The sequence below is a fragment of the Aulonocara stuartgranti genome (assembly GCF_965226115.1).
Source record: "Aulonocara stuartgranti genome assembly, chromosome: 9".
Taxonomy (NCBI): Eukaryota; Metazoa; Chordata; class Actinopteri; order Cichliformes; family Cichlidae; genus Aulonocara; species Aulonocara stuartgranti.
Genome location: NC_138960.1, coordinates 2,112,385 through 2,125,482, shown reverse-complemented (window position 1 = coordinate 2,125,482; position 13,098 = coordinate 2,112,385).

Below are 13,098 nucleotides of genomic sequence, written 5' to 3'. Positions count from 1 at the left end.
CGCCTCTGGTATTCTTGCCAATTCCTTTCTGTGTCCCGCTCATGTATTGACCCATGTGCCTGTTCATCTTAGCCGATATGATGCCTGACAGGAGCTTCCATGTAGTACTGAGGCAGGTTATTGGTCGGTAGTTGGAGGGGACCGGTCCCTTCTTGGGGTCCTTGGGGATCAGGACCGTCCGGCCTTCAGTTAGCCATTCCGGGTGTCTCTCGTTAACTAGCAGCTGGTTCATTTGTGCTGCCAGACGCTCGTGGAGTGCAGTTAGCTTCTTCAGCCAGTAGGCGTGAACCATGTCGGGCCCTGGTGCTGTCCAACTCTTCATACTGGAGACCCTTTCTTGGATATCTGCCACTGTGATGGTTACTGGACCCTGTTCAGGGAGGTCGCTGTGGTCTGCCCTCAGATCCTCTAGCCACTGAGCATTGCCGTTATGGGTTGCATCCTTCTCCCATATGCTCTTCCAGTATTGCTCCGTCTCCAGCCTTGGTGGTGCTGTTCTCTTATTGTTCCCTTGCCACTGAGAGTACACCTTTGCTGGTTCTGTGGAGAACAGCTGGTTTATTCTCCTGCCTTCTATCTCTCTGGTGTACCTCCTCAAGCGGCTGGCCAAGGCTGTGAGTCTTTGCTTGGCAGTTTCCAAGGCCTCAGGTATGGACAGCTTGCTGTATTTCTTAGGCACCTTATTCGTCGCACCTTTCTGCAACTCCGTTAGTTGGCTAACCTCTCTCCGTGCTACTTTGATCTTGCCCTCTAGCCTCATTCTCCATGGAGGGTACTGCCCCTTGTGGCTGTTCAACTTGTAGCCAAGCATCTCACTGATCACTGCTGCCGTATTGTAGATCAGCTTGTTAGTGTCGGTAATCGTGGTTGTAGGTATTGCCCGTAGTGCTGCATTAACATCATCTAGCAGACCTTCTGAGGGTACTTCACGTAATCTTGGTAACCGGCTACGGGGGATCCAGGTTTCAAGCTTGGCCATGATCCTATTTTTCAGGTCAGTTCCTCTCGCACTCAACGATCCTTCTCCTATCACACTTGGGGCTATGTACCCAATCTCGGGTGGGGGTGATGATGATATCTCCCCCCTGACCTGGCGTCCTGACTCCTCCTTGACTCCTCTCTAGCTGTGAGAGCAGTCCCTTCTTTCGAATGTTGGAACACTGAGCTACTAGTTGTTTCGCCGTCATTGTGGATGTTGGGTATCGAAGAATCCATAGGTCCCTCATCCTATTCATGTAGCCCCTTCCGCCGGGGTTACTTGCGTAGTAGCATTCCAACAACGCCCTGTTTTCGTCCCTTGCCCACCGATGCCTTCTTGTTCCAGTAGCCCACTTTTCGTCAGGGTGCCCTGGTTCCTCAACACCTGACGCGGACCTTGTTGATCCGGGCGACGTCCGAGCCGGCATGCCTTCATATTTATCTGTCTCGCTCATGTCTGCGGTAGGCTTGCTTAGCATAGGGGGTCTAGCCTTAGGACCCTTACTGGATACAGACGCCCCAGGCAGGAATCGAACTTGCGATCCTCTGTTCCAAAGGCGTGTAGTCTAACCACTACGCTATCCAGCTGCTATGGGTATGTATATATATATATATATATATATATATATATATATACATATATTAGGGGTGCAACGATACACAAAATTCACGGTTCGGTTCGGTTCGATACTTTGGTGTCACGGTTCGATATTTTTTCGATACAAAATAAAATGTTCATGCCTTTTTAATTTGTCATTTATTAAAATTATAAATATATATTTTAACTCAAAAGTACAGTTTTAAAATTTAACCCTAACCCTTGTGCGTGTTTTTTATTTTGACAGCGAATGTGCACCTGCGGACCACTTATGTGCAGCCCTGGTTATTTAGCTCGTCATATTGCAGCCACAGAAATTATTTTGTCCATGAAACCATAAAGCTGCACTTTCTTTTTGCCTTATAGTCTGATTTGACAAAGATACTTCCGGTTGAGTGAACGCTGGCGCGACTGGCTGCCGCTACTCACCGGCCGCCACTCACCACTATCGCTAACGTTAACGCTACTGGACTCTGGACTTTTGGACTTCTGTCCTACTCCTGTTTCTAAGGCCCACCGGTGTCCCTGCCCGGCTGTTCCTGTCCATGATGTGGCCTTTCAGGATCTATGTACTCTCAGTGTGGGTCTGGATCCTTATGTCATCGATCTACCGACTCGGCACTGGACTTCATCAATATACAGCTGATGAGCTCCTCCGGCTCCGCTTCTCTTTAGCTGCTCCGCCATTGGCTGCTCTTCATTTCCACACGGACATTGCCTTCCTCCCTCGCCGAAAGTACGTACATCGAGGCTCCCGTCGGTATTTCCATCAGGATAATTCCAAACCAATTCAGTCCTTCTGGTCCACCTCTGGTCGCTCTCAACGGAACCCCTGCAGGTCTATTGACCACAATGTTCTGACTGGTCTGCCTAGGTCGGCTAACACTCTCATCCAGTCCGACAGTATTCCTGTCAACTTCGGCCTGCTTAATATCCGTTCGCTTACGAACAAAGGACATCTCATCCAGGATCTCCTAACAGACCGTAAGTTTGACTTTTTCTGCTTGACTGAGACATGGCAACAGCCCAATGACTTTTCGCAACTCAACGACTCCACCCCCCCGGGGTTTGTTTACACCTGCCAACCTCGCGAGTCCGGCCGTGGTGGTGGCCTCGCGATAATCTATCGCGAGAACTGGAAAGTCTCACCGCTGTCCGCCCCTACGTACAGCTCCTTTGAATCTGCTGTTTGTCAACTTTCAGGACCTACCCCAACTGTAATAGCTGTCATCTACCGCCCCCCCAAAATTTAATTCTGTTTTTATCAGTGACTTTGCCGATCTGCTGACCAATCTAGCTACTGTCTCCCCTAATATAATATTGCTGGGTGACTTTAACGTTCACGTGGACAACTGCGACCATCCTCTTACCAAGGACCTTCTATCCTGCCTTGATAGCTTCAGCCTTAAACAATACATAAACTTCCCTACCCACATTAAGGGCCACACTTTGGACTTAGTCTGCTGTTCTGGACTTACCCCTCCATCTGTACAGCTGACGAACTGCCAATTTCGGACCATCTACTTCTCTCCTTTAATGTTCACATGACCCTCTCTGTAATTAACAACCCCCGTATTATCTCTTTCCGGAATATTAAGAATATAAATCTTGATATCCTTTCCTCTGCTTTTTCTAGCTGCTTGTCTTCTAACAACTTAGCTATTCAAGAGGACCTGGTACTTTTTTATAATCATAGCCTTAGTAGTATTTTAAATTCCCTGGCTCCACAAAAAACCAGAACTGTACTTTTTTCTCGCTCTGCACCCTGGTACACCCCTGAACTCCGGCTACTGAAAGCTAAAGGCCGACAGCTTGAACGCCTCTATAAGAAAACTGGCCTTACTATTCATAAGGATATGTTTAATAACCACGTTCTGTTTTACCAGGAATGTATTAGTCAAACCAAATCTGCTTATTACTCTGCTATTGTCTGCTCAAGTAAGAACTCTACCAAGACCCTTTTCTCACTATTCAATTCTTTTAACAGGCCACCTGATTCTCTCCCTGCTCATCTCTATTCATCTAACTTCTGTGATGCTCTAATGCTATTCTTTATTGATAAAATTCATAAAATACACTTAGACCTGGACCCTAATGCTCAATGTAGCTTCTCTGTCCTAACTCCTCCCCCTTCTCACTTCCTCTCTGTTTTTCAACTTCCATCCTTAGCTGATATTGCTGATCTCATCCATAAATCAAAGCCTTCTACCTGCCAGCTCGATCCTATCCCCACTGTCCTCGTCAAAGCCTGCTTACTCCCTCTCCTTCCCCTCATATCTGCTATTATTCACTCTTCACTCACCACTGGAACTGTTCCTGCTTCCTTCAAAGTTGCTGCTATTACCCCAATTCTGAAAAAAACTGGTCTAGATCCCAACAACTTTAATAATTTTCGTCCTATCTCCAATCTACCATTTCTCTCAAAAATCCTTGAAAAAATAGTTGCTTCACAAGTCCATCTTCACCTAACTGATAATAACCTTTACGAACAGTTCCAGTCCGGCTTTCGTCCTTTACATAGCACTGAAACTGCTCTTATAAAAATAACAAACGACCTTCTTATAGCAGCTGATTCTGGTCTCCTCTCCATCCTTATCCTTCTTGATCTGAGTGCAGCTTTTGACACCATCTCTCATCCCATTCTCCTTAGCAGATTAGCTTCTATTGGTCTCTCTCACACTCCACTAGCCTGGTTTAAATCATACCTATCTGACCGCACTCAGTTCATTCAATTAAAATCCTTCACTTCTCAGCTTTCTCCTTTATCCACTGGGGTGCCCCAGGGATCTGTCCTCGGGCCCCTTCTTTTCATCATCTACCTTCTTCCACTCGGACATATTTTTCGTAAATATAATATTCAGTTCCACTGCTACGCCGATGACACCCAGCTCTATCTCTCTACCAAACCTGACTCTACTCTTCCTCCACCCTCCCTCATCCTCTGTCTAGCTGAACTTAATTCTTGGTTCTCCTCCAACTTTCTTAAACTCAACAGCAATAAATCGGAACTTCTTCTGGTTGGCACCAAACGACTGCTATCCAGAATTAACAATTTCTCTCTCACCATCAATAACTCGCTGGTCCCTATCTCTCCTTCTGTGAAAAGCTTGGGTGTCATTCTCGATAGCACATTATCCTTTAACTCGCATATCAATAATATTACACGTGCAGCATATTTCCAACTCCGTAACATTAATCGCCTCCGCCCCTTCCTCACACCTCACGCAACTGCCATTCTCATCCATAATCTTGTTATCTCTAGAATTGACTACTGCAACTCATTATTATTTGGCCTCACACAAAAATCTATCAACAAGCTCCAACTTGTCCAGAACTCTGCTGCCCGTATTATTACTAGGACTTCTTCTACCCACCACATCTCCCCAATCCTGAAGCAACTTCACTGGCTCCCGGTCAAATTTCGCATCCATTTTAAAATAATTCTGTATACATTCAAGGCTATTCATTCTCTCTCTCCACCGTACCTCTCTGACTTATTACAGATGAAGCTCCCATCCGGCTGCCTCAGATCTTCATCTTCTCTTTCTCTCTCTGTTCCCTCTGCTCGTCTGATCACAATGGGAGAGAGGGCCTTTAGTTGCTCTGCCCCTCGACTTTGGAATTCCCTACCCCCGGACCTCAGAAATATTAGCTCATTCTCTCTTTTTAAGTCCACCCTTAAAACTCATCTGTTTAAAATTGCCTATTCTTAAATTTCTGTATGTTTTAACTTTTATCTTCTATTTTTATCATTGTGTATATTTCCAGTTTTTATCTGTTGTACAGTGTCCTTGGGTGCTTTGAAAGGCGCTATTTAAATAAAATGTATTATTATTATTATTATTATTATTATTATTATTATTATTATTATTATTATTTGTCATAACTTCTCCGTTTTGTGGTAAGCTTTTCTTTGGCTGTCACTTCTTCACCCTGACCTGCCTTATTTGGCTCAGCAGAACTAAAATATATATCCTGCTGCTTTTACACGGACTCACATAAGCTCAGCGATTCTCTGCACGATCAACCTCTCACATGTTTAAGCTGCGGGAGATTTCACTTGTCATGTTTGCGTAGTAAGCTAACGATTGATAAGACGATGTCAGAGGAATTGGTGCACAAATTATCATCACTCACAGATCAGTGCTGTCGCTCTCTATACACAGTTCGCACGATTGCAAAGTGAAAGCAAAAAAACAAGCGCAAATTCAAACACGATTTCAATATGTCACATATTGTCACTTCCGGCGCCCCCCGTGTGCGGCAGCCTGTTACAGCAGCTCTGCTCATTCTGAGTTTCTTTCTTTCTTATCTTTTTTCTCGTAATTTTTTTGTAACTAACGTATTAGTAATTAGACTCTGCAACCATGTTCTACCGTTTTGTGCTAGTCCTGGTCGTTTTTCTCAGTTTATTTCTACTTTTTTCACCCGTGTCTGGGGACCCAGAGCAGAGATCCTTTGTTTACAGTAAGGATCAGCTGTTAGCGCTGCGTCCTGCAGCGGTACTGCCGGCGGACAGACCCGATATTCCCAGCGAGCTGAGGAGGAAAAGACGGGGGTGTCGTGCTGGGAAGGAGCGCCGTCGCCCGAGAAGGAGACGTTATCGACCATCTCTTCCTTCTGTAATTATTGGAAACGTAAGATCTTTGCCCAATAAGATGGATGAGCTCATGTCGCTAACCTGGTCACAGAGGGAGTACCGGCAATGTAGCATCATGATGCTAACGGAGTCGTGGCTAACATCGCTAACTCCGGACACAAGCGTGACACTACCGGGATTCCAGCTGCTGCGAGCGGACAGGACCAGAGACAGCGGTAAGAGGAAAGGAGGGGGACTGGCAGTTTTTGTGAACGACAGATGGTGTAACCCTGGGCACATCACTGTAAAAGAGCAACTCTGCAGCAGAGACATTGAGCTGTTAGCCGTTAGCATGCGTCCGTACTACCTGCCCCGGGAGTTCTCGCATGTTATCGCGATAACAGCGTATGTCCCCCCCTCAGCCAACGCGGATGCAGCCTGTGACTCTCTCCACTCTGTGGTCAGCAGACTGCAAACACAATCACCGAGAGCCCTTCTCATAATATCAGGGGACTTCAATCATGCCTCACTGGACTCCACACTGCCCACCTTCACCCAGTATGTGACCTGCCCAACCAGAGTCAATAAAACACTGGACTTACTGTATGCCAATGCAGAAGAGGCATACAGTTCATCACCTCTCCCTCCCCTGGGCAGATCTGATCACAACCTGGTGCACCTTGTCCCTGTGTATGAGCCCTTAGTGCGCAGGGAGCCACCAGCCACCCGCACAGTACAGAGATGGTCAGAGGAGAGCGAGGAGGCTCTTAAGGATTGTTTTGAGTCGACTGTGTGGGAGGTGATTTGTGATGACCACGGAGAGGACATCGACAGCCTTACTACATGCATTACTGACTATATAAACTTCTGTGTGGATAACACTGTACCTACCAGGACTGTACGGTGTTTCTCCAACAACAAACCTTGGATTACCCCAGAAATTAAAACCGTCCTCAAGCAGAAGAGGAGGGCCTTCAAATCCAGAGACAAAGAGGAGTTGAAAAGGGTGCAGAGAGAGCTGAGGGGACTGATAAGGAATGGGAAGGAGAGCTACAGGCAGAAGATGGAGAACCAGCTTCAACAAAACAACGTTGGTGAAGTCTGGAGAGGCCTCAGAACCATCTCGGGCCACAAACAGCAGAACTCTCTGCCTGGGAGGGATGTGAGGTGGGCAAATGAACTGAATCATTTCTTCAACAGATTTGATTCAGCCATGAGGCAGTCTGCAACATCGGCTGCAGACTCACCCACCCCCACTGCTGCTGTTCCACCTCAGACACTTCACACCTCCTCTATTCACCCTGCTCACTCCCCCCCACCCCCAACTGCAGCATCCAATACACACTCAACACAAGGCTCCAGTCTGTCTCTCTCAACCACCCAGGTTAGGAGAGAACTGAGGAGGATTAATGGCAAGAAGGCAGCGGGTCCAGATGGCATCAGCTCGAGGGTCGTCAGGTCCTGCGCGGACCAACTGTGTGGGGTGATGGAGCACCTCTTCAACCTGAGCCTGAGGTTGGGAAGAGTCCCACAGCTCTGGAAAACCTCCTGTGTTGTACCAGTGCCAAAGACTTCACGCCCCAAGGACCTCAACAGCTACAGGCCGGTGGCTCTGACATCCCACCTGATGAAGACCCTGGAGCGGTTGGTCCTGGCTCAGCTTCGGCGCCTAATAAGCTCATCACTGGACCCACTTCAGTTTGCCTACCAGCCTGGCATTGGAGCGGATGATGCCGTCATTCACCTCCTACATCGTTCCCTCGCTCACCTGGAGACCGCTGGAAGCACTGTGAGAATCATGTTCTTTGATTTCTCCAGTGCCTTCAACACTATTCTTCCCTCGGTTCTAAAGGACAAGCTGGTGAACTCTGGAGTGGACCATCACCTCACTACCTGGATCCTGGACTACCTCACCGACCGACCACAGTATGTGAGGACTCAGGGCTGTGTGTCGGACAGGGTCATCTGCAGTACGGGGGCCCCACAGGGAACGGTTCTGGCTCCGTTCCTCTTCACCATCTACACTGCAGACTTCTCCCACAATTCCACCCAGTGCTTCCTGCAGAAGTTCTCTGATGACTCTGCAATAGTCGGCCTCATTACTGATGGGGACGACAAGGAGTACAGAGGTCTGACCCAAGACTTTGTGGACTGGTGCCAGCTGAACTACCTCCAGATCAACGCTAGTAAAACCAAGGAACTGGTGGTAGACTTCCGCAGGCACAAGCATTCTCCACTGCAACCACTGAACATCCAAGGTATGGACATTGAGGCTGTGGACAGCTACAGGTACCTTGGTGTTCATCTGAACAATAGACTGGACTGGACTCATAACTCAGACGCCCTCTACAGGAAAGGGCAGAGCAGGCTGTACCTGCTGCGGAGACTCAGGTCGTTTGGAGTGGAGGGCCCACTCCTGAAGACCTTCTATGACTCTGTTGTGGCTTCTGCTATCTTTTATGGCGTGGTCTGCTGGGGCGGCAGCATCTCTGCTGGGGACAGGAAGAGACTGAACAGGGTGATCCGAAGAGCCAGCTCTGTTCTAGGATGCCCTCTGGACCCAGTGGAGGTGGTGAGTGACAGGAGAACGGCGGCTAAGCTGTCATCCCTGATGGACAACATCTCCCACCCCATGCAGCAGACTGTGACAGCACTGAGCAGCTCCTTCAGTGGGAGACTGCGGCACCCACGGTGTGGGATGGAGAGATTTCGCAGGTCTTTCCTCCCCACTGCTGTCAGACTCCATAATAAAGACTTTAACTGATCAAGCACACACATCCATACATATGCAATAATACTAAGTGCAATAATCCTTTCTGTCGTCGTTGTATTTTTACTCAGTTGTATATAGTATTTGTATTTGTATTCTATTTTTATCTTATTGTATATTTATTTTATTTTATTCTACTGTATATAGTATTTTATTTTATTCTATTCTGTACAGCTGTGTACTGTATTTATTCTTATTGTATTCTAATTTTTGCCTCATAACTTTTGCACTGTCCACTCCTGCTGTGACAAAACAAATTTCCCACGTGTGGGACTAATAAAGGTTATCTTATCTTATCTTATCTTATATTGACAGTGGCTCACCGATGCCAATGACATAATTACCCAGCTACATTTCTGAAAGAATGCAAAAGCATTGACATATATTTTTCCTTCCTACAATAGCCCGACGGGCAGGGAAGAGATAGATTTTGGTAGCCCGACTGAAAAAATCGCTAGCCCCAGGACGTCGGGCTAGCGATATTGCAAGCCCTGTATCTGATTGAGGAATCACTCATCTTTGGAAAAGAGAGTTTATTACAGAGAAATGTCTCTTTCCAAAATAAAAGCTATACTATCCGCTTCTTCTGGGCTATATTCTCAGCAGCATAAGGAGAATCATGTGCTAACAGCTGTCTAAATGACTCGGCTAAAGTTAGTAGCATGCTTGTTGTTTTTGTTTTTGCACTAGGATGATGTCGGCGTAAATGTGCAGTCATATTCATTGTGTTCCCACTAGTGCTTTCAGGTTAATCTCGTTGAAATGACCTTAACGCCACAACACGGCAAATCTCCGTTAACGAGCTACCGCCGATCGCCCCGTGCATGGGGCTAGACGGCCAACACGTTAACGAGCTAACTGCGCTAACACACTAGTTCCCACCCATGTAATTGAGCATTGCGTGGCACATCCAACATACTGTTTTACTTTAGTCCATGACGCGCTTACCTTCAGGGTCATACGTCACATGAAAAACAAAATAATTCCAAACGCCAGATCTGAATGAGGGTGGGGGAGGTCCATGTTGCAAGGAGAGCTTAACTTCTGTCTTGCTAGCTTGCCCTGCGCTCTTCCTTCTGACTATGCTGTGTGTGTTGAGCGCTCAGTGGATCTGCGCTCGACAGTGCAGCCTAGGCGGAGTAGTCGAACGCAGATTCACTGAGCGCTCAACACAGACAGCATCGTCAGAAGGAAAGTTGATAAAATAAATTAAAAATTTTGTATTGTTCGATACATATGCGTACCGAACCGAAAGCACTGTATCGAACGGTTCAATATCGATACGAATATCGTTGCACCCCTAATATATATATATATATATATATATATATATATACATATTAAAAAAAAAAACACCCAGCACGCCCCTGCGGGCGGTTTATCCTTCAAGCTCGGGTCCTCTACCAGAGGCCTGGGAGGTTGAGGGTCCTGCGCAGTATCTTAGCTGTTCCCAGGACTGCGCTCTTCTGGACAGAGATCTCCGATGTTGTTCCCGGGATCTGCTGGAGCCACTCGCCTAGCTTGGGAGTCACCGCACCTAGTGCTCCGATTACCACGGGGACCACCGTTACCTTCACCCTCCACATCCTCTCGAGCTCTTCTCTGAGCCCTTGGTATTTCTCCAGCTTCTCGTGTTCCTTCTTCCTGATATTGCTGTCATTCGGAACCGCTACATCGATCACTACGGCCGTCTTCTTCTGTTTGTCTACCACCACTATGTCCGGTTGGTTAGCCACCACCATTTTGTCCATCTGTATCTGGAAGTCCCACAGGATCTTAGCTCGGTCATTCTCCACCACCCTTGGGGGCATCTCCCATTTTGACCTCGGGACTTCCAGGTTATACTCGGCACAGATGTTCCTGTACACTATGCCGGCCACTTGGTTATGGCGTTCCATGTATGCCTTTCCTGCTAGCATCTTGCACCCTGCTGTTATGTCCTGGATTGTCTCTGGGGCATCTTTACACAGCCTGCACCTGGGGTCTTGCCTGGTGTGATAGACCCCAGCCTCTATGGATCTTGTGCTCAGAGCTTGTTCTTGTGCTGCCATGATTAGTGCCTCTGTGCTGTCTTTCAGTCCAGCTTTGTCCAGCCACTGGTAGGATTTCTGGATATCAGCCACCTCCTCTATCTGCCGGTGGTACATACCGTGCAGGGGCCTGTCCTTCCATGATGGTTCCTCATCTCCCTCCTCTTTCTTTGGTTTCTGCTGCCTGAGGTATTCACTGAGCACTCAGTCAGTTGGGGCCATCTTCCCAATGTATTCTTGGATGTTCGTTGTCTCATCCTGGACTGTGGTGCTGACACTCACCAGTCCCCGGCCCCCTTCCTTCCGCTTAGCGTACAGCCTCAGGGTGCTGGACTTGGGGTGAAACCCTCCATGCATGGTAAGGAGCTTTCTTGTCTTTATGTCAGTGGCTTCTATCTCCTCCTTTGGCCAGCCTATTACCCCAGCAGGGTACCTGATCATGGGCAGGGCGTACGTGTTGATGGCCCGGATCTTGTTCTTACCGTTCAGCTGACTCCTCAGGACTTGCCTGACCCTCTGCAGGTACTTGGTGGTTGCAGCTTTTCTAGCGGCCTCTTCATGGTTCCCATTTGCCTGCGGGATCCCCAAGTACTTGTAACTGTCCTCTATGTCTGCAATGTTGCCTTCTGGTAGTTCAATCCCCTCAGTTCTGACTACCTTCCCTCTCTTTGTTACCATCCGGCTACACTTCTCCAGTCCGAACGACATTCCAATGTCATTGCTGTATAGCCTGGTAGTGTGGATCAGTGAATCGATGTCTCGTTCACTCTTGGCATACAGCTTGATGTCATCCATGTACAGGAGGTGGCTGACAACTGCTCCGTTCCGTAGTCGGTATCCGTAGCCAGTCTTGTTAATGATCTCACTGAGGGGGTTCAGGCCTATGCAGAACAGCAGTGGGGACAGAGCATCTCCTTGGTAGATCCCGCACCTGATGGTGACTTGTGCTATGGGCTTGGAGTTGGCCTCTAGTGTTGTACGCCACATCCCCATTGAGTTCCTGATGAAGGCTCTTAGGGTCCCATTGATCTTGTACAATTCTAGGCATTCCAGTATCCAGCTGTGGGGCATTGAGTCATAGGCCTTCTTGTAATCAATCCAGGCAGTGAACAGGTTGGTCAGTCTGGTCTTGCAGTCTCGGCTGATTGTTCTGTCTACCAGTAGCTGGTGTTTTGCGCCTCTGGTATTCTTGCCAATTCCTTTCTGTGTCCCGCTCATGTATTGACCCATATATATATATATATATATATATATATATATATATATATATATATATATATATACAGTGCTATCTTCATTTTAGATGTCAGTGTTTTCTTTTGCGTGGAAACCGGGTCCAAGTGGCTCTTTGGGTGTTAAAGGTTGCAGACCCCTGGTCTAGCTAAAGATCTGGATATGGGGTTTAGCCCTGCAGAAAATCAGTGGGGACAGAGCTTCTCCTTGGTAAATCATCAGCTTAATAGTTAATGGATCATCTTGAAATTGGTGTCTAGTGTTGTTTGCCATATCCCAGTTGAATTCCGGGTGAAGGCTCTTAGGGTCCTGTTGATCTTGTACAGTTTTAGGCATCCCAGGATCCATGTGCTATGCATTGAGTCAAGACTGTCTGGCCTTCGGTTAGCCATTCTATGTATCTTATACACTGTTAGGTGGTTCATTCGTGCTGCCATGGCGCGCAGTTAGCTTCTTTAGCTAGTTGGTGTGGATTATGTCAGAGTGGTGACATGTCAGGGTGTTGCTATCCAGCTCTTCATATTTGAGACTCTTTCCTTGGATATACCAGATGGTTACTGGCAAGGTTACCATAGTTAACTGAAACAAAAAAACCCTAAAACTTAAAAAACACTCATGTAAGACCTCTTTCAATACTTGGGATACAGATTTGAATGCTTACCTGGGTGCTGGACCAATAGCTAAGGTTCAACTACTAGAGCAAATTGGATGACTAATAAAACGCTCTGAGAACTTGGTTAGATTAACTTGTATTCACAAATGAATAATCTCATATACATACAATGAAAACAATAGCATTACATGAAAGGAAAAATTGGGCCCAAATCATGGAAAATAATAAACAAAACACTCCCTCGGGCGATTTTGCTCAGTCTCTCTAGTGTCAGGCCACACCTTGAAGTGCGAGTCC